Genomic DNA, 14,615 nt, shown 5'->3' on the forward strand with positions numbered 1-14,615 from the left:
GGCCATTAAATTGGCCTTTGAGGAATGGCGTCATTGGTTGGGGGGGCTACTCATCCCATTACGGTATATACTGACCACAAGAATTTCGCTTACTTGCAGTCTGCTAAGCGCCTAAATCCTAGACATGCTAGATGGTCACTGTTTTTTACTAGGTTCAATTTTGTGGTCACCTTTCGCCCTGGGGTTCAAAACGTCAAGGCAGATGCGTTGTCAAGTAGTTTTCCTGGGGGGAGTGATTCGGAGGATCCCGCTCCGATTTTGGCTGATGGGGTGGTGGTTTTTGCTCTGTACCCCGAGTTGAAGATCGAGGTGTTAGGGGCCCAGGAGGAGGCTTCTGATTCTTGTCCTCCAGACAAGTTTTGTTCCTGCTGAACTGCGATACAAGATGTTCAAGTAACATCATGATACGGTCCTTGCTGAACATCCTGGAAGCAAATCCACCATAAATCTTATTTCCCGGAGATTCTGGTGGCCAGGGTGGCGCAAGAGTGTGGAGGGTTATGTGACAGCTTGTGAGACCTGTGCACGTGCGAAGGTGGCTCACACTCTGCCTTCAGGATCCCTTCTTCCTTTATCCATCCCGTCTCGTCCTTGGACGCATTTGCCATGGACTTTATTACCGATTTACTGTGTTCCTCTGGGAAAACATTTGGTGGTAGTGGACTGCTTCAGTAACATGGCCCACTTTGTACTGTTGCCTAGCTTGCCCAATGCCAAGACTCTTGCTCAGGTTTTTGTCGATAACATTGTAAAACTACATGGCATTCCCTCTGATGTGGTGTCTGATAGGGGGACACAATTTGTTTCCACGTTTTGGAGGGCATTCTGCTCTCGCCTGGGAATTCAGCCTGGGAAAAAGTCTTTTTCCTCAGCTTTTCATCCCCAGTCGAATGGTCAGACAGAGCGCACTAACCAAAACCTGGAGACCTATTTGAGGTGTTTTGTTGCTGAGAACCAGGATGACTGGTCCTCGTTCTTGTCTCTAGCCGAGTTTGCCTTGAAAACCCATAGACAGGAGTCCACTGATAAGTTGCCATTTTTTGGCGCATATGGTTTTCACCCACAGTTTCGTACTTTTTCTGGGACTGGATCTTCTGGGATGCCAGAAGAGGAGAGATTCTGGTCCGCTTGTCATCTATCTGGCGGAAGATCCAAGTTAGCTTGGAAAAGATGGGTGAAAGATATAAACGGATGGCTGACAGGAGACGTATGACTGGTCCAGACCTGTGTGTGGGTGATTCGGTGTGGTTCTCCACTAGAAACATTAAACTGAAGGTACCATCTTGGAAATTGGGTACAAGATTTATTGGTCCTTACAAAATCTCTGCGATTGTCAACCCAGTTGTGTTTCGTTTGGATCTTCCGCAGACCTGGAAGATCCATGATGTGTTTCACAGGTCTTTATTAAAGAAATATGTGGAACCTGTGGAACCATCTCCATTGCCACCTCCCTCTGTCCTGGTGGATGGCAATTTGGAGTTTGAAATCTCTAAGATTCTCGACTAACGTGTTCTTCGGGGTTCCCCACAGTACCTGGTGCACTGGAAGGGATAAGGTCCTGAGGAAAGAATGTGGGTTCCGGCTGCTGATGTCAGTGCTGCCTGGTGAGGGCCTTTCACAGGGCACACCCGGATAAGGTTGGTCCGGGGTGTCCGGAGGTCACCCGTAGAAGGGGGGGGGGGGTGTACTGTCACGCCTTGCCCTGTAAATGTGTGGAGATCTGTCAGACTGACTGCACATGTCTGACTTCTTGGTTTGTTGTGATTTGGATTTGAGCTGGATCCACCTTCCCTCAGGTGTACTGGGTTTCATCGTTAGTGAGGCTATTTATCCCTCCTTCCCCCAGTGGCCTGTGCAGGTTATAGTTATTTTCTAGGAGCTCTTGATTTGTGGTGGATCGTCTGCTCCAGCTCTGCTCAAAGTTAAGTCCTCTCCTTCCTTTCCCTTTGTGTGTGTTATCTAGGCCTCTAGGGAGACGCTTGCTTTTTCCTGGTTGGAAGAAGCAGGTTGCCGCTTCCCTTTTCCCTGCTGCTTAGGGTTTGCCCAGGGTGTTCAGATTTAGGCACGAGGGCATGTGCATATCCATCCTAAGGGTATGCACATGGGCACAGCCGTCTAGGGAAAGCTTTTATGGATTGCTAGGAGGTGATCCTTTTCTCCCTAGCTTTTGGGCCTAGTCATTTGTTCTGTTGGTTTTCCCTGTGTTTGGTTGTTTCCCCGCTTACCCACCTGTCGTGACATCAAAACATTGAGCAGACACCTGGGGACAATGCGCCGGGGTACCTCCCCCCCCCCCCTGTGTAGGCAATCGCAGAAAACCGCAGGTCAATTCAGACCTACGGTTTGCTGGGTCTCTGGGTGATAATGCACCACCAATCACCATCCTGCGATTCTGAGAGGTGATGTGACATCTCCTCTCAGGATCGCCTCTTATTGGTTGGCTGGGCATGCGGGCATTTCAAATTGCATCAGCACTCCTCTCCTCCTCCTTTTTAGTCCAGGAGCCGAGGAGAGAGGAGCGCTGCGTCGGATCTCCAGCCAGCACCCCCATCTGTAAAAAGCTCAGGATCGTTAGCCAGCACCCCATCTGTGCCCCAGCACCACCAGGTATTTAGGGAAAGGTTAGGTTAGGCAGGGATATTTAGGGAACGTTTGTGGAAGAAAAAAATAAATAAAACGTTACTGATTGCATCCCCCTAAATCGGGTGTCTGGGGTCCACAGCACAGCTGTGTGACCCTAGACCCCCCCCCCCAGGGGTGCTGCAGCCTGCCCCCCCCCCCACACAATTTTTTTGGGGTTTTGGGGTGCAAGCAGTTTTTTGGGGTTATTTTCTGCGTACGCTGACTGTGGCCGGCACTCTTAGCATCCGGCCACTGTTAGCGAATCGCACACCCCACTGCTGATCAACATCGGACGGTTGATCAGCGATTGTTTTATATATTTTTTTCCCTCACATTTTTTGTCTTTTTTTTGTTAGTATTTTTTATTATTTTTTTGTCTGTTAGGTTTAGGGTAAGTTCGCGAACACCTGTGCCCCCACGCACACCAAATAAAGTTTATCACGCACGCGCGCACACACACACACACTCCCCTATGGCCCGCCGGATGTTCTCGGCCGAGGAGGCATACGCCCAGCTTGCCTCCGACTCCGAGAGTCCCAGTGAGGACTAGGATGACCCCACTTTTCTTTTGTCATCCGCGTCCTCCTCATCATCTAGCGATGATAAGCCCCCAAGGCAGCAGAAACGCCGGCAGGCGGAGCAAGGGGACCGCCATGGTAGGGACCCTGTGGCCCACCCTAGTACAAGCAGCTCCGGGGCTCGTACTAGTTTTCCGGCCCACCAGTTAAGTTTACCGGAGCCCCCTGCCGGTGAACTTGTCTGGTATACTGTTAAGGGAAATATGGCTTCCAGCCAGAACCTCATCCTGATGACCACACAAATATGCCTAATAATTGGACCCAGTGGTATTCACCCATTCAGTATGGCCAGTAGCATTGTGTCCCTTGTTAGCATATCTAAGGCAGTTGAACAACATCTTCTTGACCAAGAGATGGGGGAAGATATTTGGGTGGTCACAGGGTGGAGTCTATGGTGGGGGGGTTGGGACACAGCAAGATATAGGTGAAAGTTGGGAGTGAGGGTGGGGCTTCTCTTCCTGGACACCGATGGATGCAGGAGCAAGCTAAGTTATATGTGGGTATGTATATAAGTATAATATCCCAGAATACTTTATATGTGTACATATAGATATTTGCAGTCTGCAATTGTATTACCAGTTAGATTATATATGCTGTTTATGCATGAGTCTCTATATGTACATTTACTAATGGTCAGGTACTGGATGTGAGTTGGTTAGAAGAGTAGATCCAGTAGGCTGTATATTAGTGGACTCTGGATATACTGTATATACATACACATTATTAGCCACATTTTCTTAGCATCCAGGGTGGACAGGAACTGAGGTGGCTGTGTGTGGTGGTGTCCTCTATGTATTGTGTTATCTGTATCTTTATGTATAATGTCCATTGCATTGTCATCTCTATGTTATCAGTAAGCTATTTTTATATATGAGTATCTGCAAGGGTTGTGTGTTGCTCCTGGGGTATATGAAGGACTGGAAGAGGTGTAATTATACACAGGATAATCGGGTTGTATGAGAAACAAGGGTAACATGCTAGGAATAGAAGGGATGGAAAACGGAGATATACATAAATCTCAATTTTCCAAGAGGCTAAAATCCCCTCTTCAATGGCGAGCTAGGCCCAAATGTTTTAATTGATCTCTGTTAGGATATACTGTTGAAATTGCTGTTATACTGTGAATTTAGGTCTTTAGACCTGGGAGATTCGGACAGGTAACACAGTTTCATTGAGTCCTAGTGTGAGTTCAATTGATTACTGAGAACCTATTTAAGTGACATTCCTAGGTTTCTGACCGTTTCCCATTATAGCCTGTGAGGTGCTTGTTTTTGTTTAGTATTTTTTGTTTTTTTCATTCATTTCTTTCCAGTCCTTCAGTAGAATCTGCTGGTTGGTAAAAGATTCTTTCAGGAGTAACACACAGATCGCAGGGATAACCATGAGTGACAAAGCAGGACATGGGACTTTTGAAAAGTTAAGTAGATACAGTACGTTTAACCCTGTATTGCCTAGATCAAATGAATCTGTGCAAATGTTATGGGAATCTCTGGTAGATCAAGCTGATTCCTATGACAAATTGCACACTGCTAAGCGTGGTGTGCTCAAACAAACGTCCAAGCGACTTCACATGCTTGCTAAACTGATATGCATATTTAACCCCTTCCCGACCGCAATCCGTATATATACGTGATAGCTGCACATACCCCGTGCAGCTACCACGTATATAAACGTCAAACCAGCTCTTTAATCCAAGCGCTTGGATTAAAGCTTCTGCCCGAGCCCTGCTGCTGTCACGGACAGCATATAGTGCAGTAATGCCGGCAAGGGACCAATCAGAGTGGCCCCTTGCCGACAATCGATCCGATTGGTTAGTCTGTGCAGACTAACCAATCGGATCGCGGCAGTGAAAAAAATGCCGGTTTCATGCTCTGATCTGCGCTCTGCAGATCAGAGCCTGAAATCAGGTAGGGTCCTCGTAATACCCCCCCCCCCCCCGATCTGTGCCCCCGATCTGTGGCTGTGCCCCTCCAAGCCCCCCCTTGTGTCCGCCTGCAGCTCATCTCCTAGAGGCAGCTGCCCTGATGCGGTCTGCCCCCTCCCCGCCCCATGCATTCATTCTCACCCGCCCCTCCTGCCCCAGCCTCCCTCAATATTGGCGGCCGTACCCACCCGATCCCCTTTCCAGCGCTGCCCCCGATCCCCCTGCTGTGTGTGATGGCGGCGGCTCCATTACTGAGCCGCCACCATCAGCAGAGAGTGTCAGCTCTATGCTGACACTCTCCTGTAACCCCATAGATGCCGCGGTTGCATCCATAGGGTTAATAGAGGGAGGGAGCTCCCTCTCTCAACCATCGGGGCTGCAGCGCTGTGATTGCAGCACACGATGGTTGCCATGGCAACCGGACGCTTTGCAAAAGCGTCCGCTGTTGCCACCTACAGGTCATTACAGGGCATCTAATAGTATTATACTTTGCAATGCAAGAGCATTGCAAAGTATAGTACAGCCATCAGCCCCACTGGATCTTCATGATCCAAGAGGGACTTGAAAAAAAAAGAAAGTGAAAATAATAAAAATGAAAAATAAAAAAATAAATAAAAATGTAAATTAAAAAAAGAAATTGCCTTTTCCTATAAAATAAAATACACATATTAGGTGTCACCGCGTCTGTAACGACCGTCTCTATAAATATATCACATAATAGACCCCGTCCGATAAACACCATAAAAATAAAATAAAAGTGCCAAAAAAGCAATTTTTTGTCACCTTACATCACAAAAAGTGCAACAGACTATAGAGACACCAAAACATCATTTTTGGGGTTTCAGAAATGCTATTATTGTTTAAAACTTAAATAAATAAGAAAAAGTATACATATTAGGTATTGCCACGTCCGTAACGATCTTCTCTATAAAACTAATCACATGACCTAACTCCTCAGATGAACGCTGTAAAAATAAATAAATGAAAACTGTTCCAAAACAGCAAATTTTTGGGTCACCTTGCCCCATAAAGTGTAATAATGATTTATCAAAAAACTAACTTTTATTCCTATGCAAATGAGCCTCTAGGTGCTATGGGGGCGTCTTTTCAGCACCTAGAGGCTCGGTCTACTCACACTGTATGCCCGCCCATCTCGTCTTAAATGCCTGCCTCCATCACAGCCATCGGACGAATTCACACGCCTGCGCCGTTCACTTCTGTCATCGGCGCAGGCGCAGTGAGTAAATGATACGCTCCTGGTGCCGGATTCCTCACTGCGCCTGCGCCGACTATGTCACAGTGAGGAAGCCGGCATCAGGAGAGCGGCCTTCACTCACTGCGCCTGCGCCGAAGACAGAAGTGACCGGCGCAGGCGCGTGAATTCGTCCGATGGCTGTGATGGAGGCAGGCATTTAAGACTAGATGGGCGGGCATACAGTGTGAGTAGACTGAGCCTCTAGGTGCTGAAAAGACGCCCCCATAGCACCTAGAGGCTCATTTGCATAGGAATAAAAGTTAGTTTTCTAATGAAACGGCTCCACACAAAGCTCTTAAGAATTGCATGGTTATGGAGATCAGACACTAGCAGATCGCTAGTGTCTGAAAGCTAATTTGGTCATACTGATAGAAACCCTTTAATTCTTGTGGAACGCCTAAAGGGTTAACAAAGTTTGTAAAATCAGTTTTGAGTAACTTGAGGGGTGTAGTTTCTACAATGGGGTCATTTATGGGGGTTTCAACTATGTAAGCCCCACAAAGTGACTTCAGACCTGAACTGGTCCTTAAAAAGTGGGTTTTGGAAATTTTCTTAAAAATTGTAAGAATTGCTTCTAAACTTCTAAGCCTTCTAACGTCCTAAAAAAATAAAATGACATTTCCAAAATGATGCCAACATAAAGTAGACATATGGGGAATGTTAAGTAGTAAATATTTTATTAGGTATGACTTTCTGTTTTAGAAGCAGAGAAATTGAAAGGTGAAATATATTGACTCAAATATATGACTATCATGAAGTACAATGTGTCACGAGAAAACAATCTCAGAATGGCTTGGATAAGTAAAAGTGTTCCAAAGCTATTACCACATAAAGTGACGCATGTCAGATTTGTAAATTTTGACCTGGACACTGGGGCATCAATGACCCTTGGTCATGAAAGGGTTAATGATACAATTAGCAAGCTGGAGAAGGTGGAATCATTTGAAGAGACAAAGGCCCCTGTAAATTTGCATTGTAATTGTTGTGCAGAAGCGGTTAAACAGGTTTCTAGTCTAGAAACACAACACAAAGAAAAAGACAGTCGGATCAGCATGCTGCAGTCTGTTAGCTGAGAAAGAAAAATACTATGCAGATGTTGATAAAGTTTTTATACGTATATGGAGATAACGGGCTATAAGGAAAAAGCAGCCTCTACAGAGGTGATAGCGGCTGACCTGAGGACCGAGTTAACTGAGAGGGATGAGAAAATTAGCAACATGCAGAAGACCATAACTGAGCTCTCACATCACAAAGATTTGCACTCAAAGCAAATTTGTGTTTTGAGTGCAAACAGGGGGACAGATGAGAGTGAGAGCGCTCCTATGGCTGCCTCCAATCAGACTGATTCCACTCCAATAGCTGTACATAGTGCTGCTGGTGACACCCTTCCTGGATTAGGAGGTGGCATGGGACATTTACAGACCACTTCCAACTCACAGACGTGTCACAGCAATGCGACAGAATTGCATTCTTTCCATAACATGGAGAGGATGCAATTTCTGCTAAAGATATGTAAACTGATTCCTACATATGATCCAGACGCAGATCCCTTCACTTCCTGTGATATTTTTGAGGGACATTGCCAGAAATTTTCTGTCCCTCCAGAATATCGCATGGAACTGTTCAAGCTTTGGTTGCCTACACATCTTTTTCAAAGATATGAGGTCATAGAGAAAATTGCCCCCAGGAATGGCCTATTTCATGATGAGGAAGACAGGCTTTCCATCCTCATGAAATTGGTAACAGGGCATACGGACGTCAGCCCAGAGGTCCTAAGTAACTTCAGGCCTACCATCCATGATGATCCCTTGTCGCTTTGTGGAAGGTTTGAAGCCATGTATAGGAAGGTGACAAAGGATCATGGTGTAGGAGCCCCACAAGGCATGATACGTATGTTTGTGAAGTTTCCATATCTTGATACCACAATTCGTTTAACTGCAGCTAAGGAGACATCACTGATTGAGGCAGAAAGGGTAATAGAGCAGGTCAGGCAGGATTTGCTAAAGAGTCACAAATCTATAAAAATCTGGAAGACGGTAGCATTTAATAAAAAAATACAAGATGGCTGCATGTTAAAGGGGATGGCAGCTAATAAAATATCTGTGTATTCTAGTGCTCTTCAAAGAAGAAAGTGGGAGAATATACAGTTTCCATTGTCTGCAATCTGGACACATAAAACGACTCTGTCCACACAGAGATGTAAGGCGGGGTGGCTTTCAACCACACATACAATTGCAGAGACAGAGACCTGTTTCATTTGTGAGCCAACAGGCTACACATGAAACAGGGCTGCAAAAGGACACCATTACAACAGATATCCCTACTGGGAATCTGTTATAATAGATTTGTGGTGGGGATCCCCAAAGATCTGGCCATAATATGTAACTCAGGGGTCCCCCATATACTGGTCAGAGCATGCAATCAATGTAAACCTATAATAGCCCCCAGTGCATGGGGACATGGTCACCAACACAGGGGGAGGGATTAGGTTTACTGTTGCAGAACCTTTTGTTTGTTTGTCCTCAGTATGTAATGCAAATGTGATAGAGTTCTTGGTAACAATATGTGGAAGACTGGGCACAACCTCAAGATATTCGGCCATACATTTATTTCTTAAAACATTAAAACACCGGTATCTGTAGAATAAATAGAACAATAATAACCAAGTAAATAAATAAATGAAATAAAAGGTAATTAAACAAATCCGACGGGGCACTATATAAAATCACCAATAGACATAAATAGCAGCAAATATACTAGTTCATTGAAAGAATGCACTTTTCATCATTAGATTATTAAATATGAATGCGCAGCGGCACAATGGAATTAAAGTAGCTCTATCAAGATAGCAGAGGTAGTCGGTCACAGTTTGTTGGAAAAAAGTGTCCTTTAGGAGGTCAACCTCACAAATTCAGCAATGGATTAGGTAAAAGGTAGCTGTAAGTATCCCCTTCTTCAGTCCACTGAAGAAGGGGATACTCCAACCCCGAAACGCGTCTGGTCAGACCCCCCCATCGACCTAAAGAGTAGTGCACTACGTGAGAATAGAGACCGCTGCTGGGCGCCTGCTGAAAGTCCACGCTGATAACATCAGTGCATCGGGTCCGAAGCCAAACCGGCGGACTCAAGCACGCCGACTTACCACGCGACAACCAAACTTGAAGGTTGAAAGGATAAACTCCATAGACCACTGCAGGACAGCCGGGGCACATCAAGTGGGTAAGAGCATTCCGACATCAAGGTCGGTGTGCCCAAAGTTTAATATACAAGTGTAAAACACAGCTGTACTAGCGGGACGCCGCTACCTATTAGTTCGGTTCGGCATTTGTATAGTCACACTGTGTGCGCTATAAATGAAGTACAAAGTTGCGTACTAGTGACATGAACTTACAGCTACCTTTTACCTAATCCAATGCTGAATTTGTGAGGTTGACCTCCTAAAGGACACTTTTTTCCAACAAACTGTGACCGACTACCTCTGCTATCTTGATAGAGCTACTTTAATTCCATTGTGCCGCTGCGCATTCATATTTAATAATCTAATGATGAAAAGTGCATTCTTTCAATGAACTAGTATATTTGCTGCTATTTATGACTATTGGTGATTTTATGTAGTGCACCGTCGGATTTGTTTAATTACCTTTTATTTTCATTTATTTATTTACTTGGTTATTATTGTTCTATTTATTCTACAGATACCGGTGTTTTAATGTTTTAAGAAATAAATGTATGGCCGAATATCTTGAGGTTGTGCCCAGTCTTCCACATATTGTTACCATATTTTCTTGAGTAGTGGGGTGTTTCTACTCGACCGTGGGCACCCCGCTTTGGTGGTTTCACAAACCTGTGCGTCTGACTACCTTTTATTGATTGATAGAGTTCTTGTCTTTAATCTCTACACCCAGGTGTCTGTTGGGGGAGCTGTTAGGAATTTATGACTCTCTTTATTGTAGGGGTAAGGCCATACAGCTCACAAACAGATGGTATTGTCCCTCAACCATGAGGAGACAATGGATTTTAGATGAGCTATTTTGCTTGCATCAATTGGCAATACTGTTGGTTCATAAAGAATAACTTCTTGTACAGTTCAGTCTGGGAGTGCTCTTTTCATGTTGGGCAGGTACCTTAAAAAAAATATATAACAAAGTCTGGTTGTGAGGCGGCCCTCGCATATATCACTAGGACGGCATATAATATATGGTTCTAATTTTTGGTGCCAAGGTCTGTTGTTCCCTAAACTTGGCACAGAGTGTCATCATAAGGGCATGTCGTTGCATATCTCCAGTGTCTCTTACTCAAGTAAACCCTGTACTGTCAGATTCTGAATTGGGTCACTAAAGAGTATGGAGAAATGGCAGTCTATCTCCCTGTCTGTCCGTGGCACTTATAAGTAGGCGTTCAGTCAGGCCAAAACTGACTGGGCCCATTACCGGTAGTAAATAACTACCATGGATACATGGCGTGCAGGGCCGGACTGGGGATAAAAACCAGCCCTGGAAAAAGTTGCACACCAGCCCCACAACGTTGCGTCATTATTTGCTTGTTTATAAAAGGGGAAAGCATTCATTTTAAAACACGTGTGTAAACACGAATATGAACTTTGCCCCACAATAGCTCTTTTGTAGAACCCCATTGTTCATATTACCGTTTTACTGGCTAGGGCAGCGCTAAATCCCAGCCATCAGTGCCGTTGACGTCACCGGGGTTCCTGGCAGCCCCATGGAGAGCCCCGGCACGTCACCAGATCTTCAAAAAATGCCTTTGCCCTGCGCGATTTAGCGCAGGGCAAAGGAGAGCATCGGAGCATGAACTGCTCCGATGCTCAAGTCAGAAGGCCTGCCTGGGTGAAAATGGAGGGATGTCCGGGTTCAGCTCTGAACCCGAACAACCCCTTTAATTTATACTCAGATATAGTCCTCCTGTAAGTACCTGGCCTTCCCCCTCTGTCCTCCTCTTCCTCACCCCCTTCCCCTTCTGTCCCCCTTGAATGTATGTCAGCAGCAGCACCAGGAGAAGGACTGGAGCTGCAGGCTGCACAGGGACAAGTGAGTGACTGGCACCCCCTTCCTGCTGTCACAGAGTTGCTGGGTTCTCCTGGAAAAGTTGTTGAAGTGCAGCTGCCTGGAGGTGGTGGGCTCCAAGCTTCTCACAGCCACTCTGTCCATCATGCATGGAGTTTCAGCTGCCTGGAAGTGACCTCCAGGCTTCTATGTAGGAAGGCACAGTAGACTGCTGGGAGATGCCTGTGTGGAGGCTGAGCAGCATGCTGGATGCAGAGAGCTGTGTGATCACTGTCCCCTCCTGTACAGAGAGCAGCAAGGGACTCTCCAGGAGTGGCATCGGCTGGGCAGATCCGCTTCTAGGATGTGGGCTCCATGGGCACTCTGTAACCCTCACATGCTTCTTTATACATCACAGCAAGGAGATTGGGGCAGTTGACAGCAGGGCTCTGGCTGGAGGTAGCACTTTGTGAAAGGTTGTCACACAGGTTGTCAGGAGCTGGGAGTGGAGAACATCTTGGTGTGTAACCTGGTGTCACTGTGCTGTACAAAGGATCTGCTGGGCATGGTGCCTCCACAGAGGGCAGATAATCAGATTGACTGAGGAGGGCTTGTACTTTGGAGAAGAATATGTGGCTTCATGTGACAGAGCAGAGGAATCGCACAGAAGAGTGTGTGGATGAGGATACGTCGTGTCTCCAGGAGCTCTGCCCCTGACATCTCCAAGTGACAGACACTGCTCGACACCCCTGGCACCCTGCACACAGAGCCTTCCTGTATGTATGGCTGGTGCCAACTTGTGATCAGATCTGACAGTCTGAAGCCAGGAAGCGCTGCCACCCTGTCCCCAGGTCTGCTCTGTGCATGCACCCAGAGCCCTCTGTGCCCACGCCGGTGATGCCATGTCCCGCAACCATTGTGGAGGTGATGTGGGAGGCTCTGGGCTCTGGATAAAAAGCAGCTCTGGAGGTAAAGGCAGGGGCAGGGACCGTTACTACGGCACGAAAGATGTGGAGTCGGGGCAACAGGGTGCTGTTGAACTCCAGTAGAGGGGATGGGCTGCTTCTCCTGGGCACCGGTGACACTGGCAGGGGCAGCGGTGTGGGACCGGGAGGGGGCTTGCAGGAGAGCCGCCGGGGGAAGCAGGGAGCTCGCATGAGCTTATTGGGGAAGCCGCTGTCGTACAACAGCAGCCAGAGCTGCCGGAGGAACGTGAAGTACCGGAGGCTGCATAACTACCTGTGCAACGTGCTGGAGAGACCCCGGGGCTGGGCATTTGTCTACCACGTCTTTGTGAGTACCGGACACCGTGCTGCTGTGTATAATGCACCGCCACTCGCCACATGTGGGCATGGCCCTGACATCAAATACATATCAGGGAAAGCTATACTGTGCATTTATAATGTGTGCAGGGTGCCAGGGGGGTCCAGCAGTGTCTGTCACTTGGAGATGTCAGGGGCAGAGCTCCTGGAGACACGACGTATCCTCATCCACACACTCTTCTGTGCGATTCCTCTGCTCACATGAAGCCACATATTCTTCTCCAAAGTACAATCCCTCCTCAGTCAATCTGATTCCCTGCCCTCTGTGGAGGCACCATGCCCAGCAGGTCCTTTGTACAGCACAGTGACACCAGGTTACACACCAAGATGTTCTCCACTCCCAGCCCCTGACAACCTGTGTGACAACCTTTCACAAAGTGCTACCTCCAGCCAGAGCCCTGCTGTCAACTGCCCCAATCTCCTTGCTGTGATGCATAAAGAAGCATATGAGGGTACAGAGTGCCCATGGAGCCCAGATCCTAGAAGCTGATTTGCCCAGCCGATGCCACTCCTGGAGATTACTGTAAACTGGAGACTGTATGTAAACTAATAGTATACACTACATAACCCTGGCAGCCTGCACAGTCACATGTGGGCACAGCCCTGGCATCCAATACATATCACAGAGAGCTATACTGTGCATTATAAGCTATACTGCACAGTATAGCTCTCTGTGATATACCATATTTTTCGCCGTATAAGACGCACCGGCCTATAAGACGCACCTAGGTTTTTGAGGAGGAAAATAAGAAAAAAAATATTTTGAACCAAAAGGTGTGCTTTTGGTGGGTTTTGAACTAATTGTGGTCTGTGGATGGCACTATTACTGGGGATCTGTGGCTGACGGACACTGTTATGGGGGGATCTGTGGGTGACGCACTGTTATGGGGGATCTGTGGGTGACACTTATGGGGGATCTGTGGGTGGCTCTTATTGGGGTCTCTGTGTATGACAGTTATGGGGGGGGGATCTGTGGATGACACATATATAGCATCTTATGCTATGTGTCATCCACAGATCCCCTCCATAAGTGTCCCTGCAGTGAATGATCCTCAATACAGGGCTGGGGGCCGGCATCTGGCTTTATAATGACAGCGGGGCCCGTGCAGTGACTATTCTACTACACGGGCCCCGCTCACTGTATAATCGTATGTCTAATAGTAAATAGTTATGTGCATAATCGCATAATGAGCGGAGTACTTACAACTACAAGCGCTCGCCGAGAGGAGGGAGGAGGCGGGAGGACAGGCGCTGGCAGCGTGAGTCATACGTCATGCGCCCACGCCGCCTGCTTCATTCATAAAGTGGGCGGCGCAGGCGCGTGACGTATGACTCACACACTGCCAGCGCCCGTCCTCCCAGCCTGCCTCCTCCCTCCTCTCGGCGAGCGTTTGTAGTTGTAAGTACTCCGCAAAAAATTTGCGCAAAAAAAAGCACAAAAAATCGCGCAGAAATTCGCAAATCGCGAAATAAGCTGCATTCGCCGTATAAGACGCACTGCTATTTTCCCCCCACTTTTGGGGGGATAAAAGTGCGTCTTATACAGCGAAAAATACGGTATATTGGATGCCAGGGATGTGCCCACATGTGACTGTGCAGGCTGTCAGGGTTATGTAGTGTATATTAGTGTACATACAGTCTTAAAATTTATAGGACTGTATGTAAATAATATACACTACATAACCCTGACAGCCTGCACAGTCACATGTAGGCACAGCCTGGCCCCTTCTTGCCCCCAGTATTTGCGGCTCCTCAAGTCCTCTCAGGGCTGTTTGCATCGGTCATGACGGCGGGCGGCAGACACAGGGGTCGGGCTCTGCTTCCGGTCTGCGGCCTGGGCCCGGCATATTGAATCTGGAGGTGAGGCCACTTGCAGGAAGTCAGAGAGGGGCAGCCACACACAGGACAGCCAGC

Source organism: Bufo gargarizans, chromosome 2 (assembly GCF_014858855.1).
Source record: "Bufo gargarizans isolate SCDJY-AF-19 chromosome 2, ASM1485885v1, whole genome shotgun sequence".
Taxonomy (NCBI): Eukaryota; Metazoa; Chordata; class Amphibia; order Anura; family Bufonidae; genus Bufo; species Bufo gargarizans.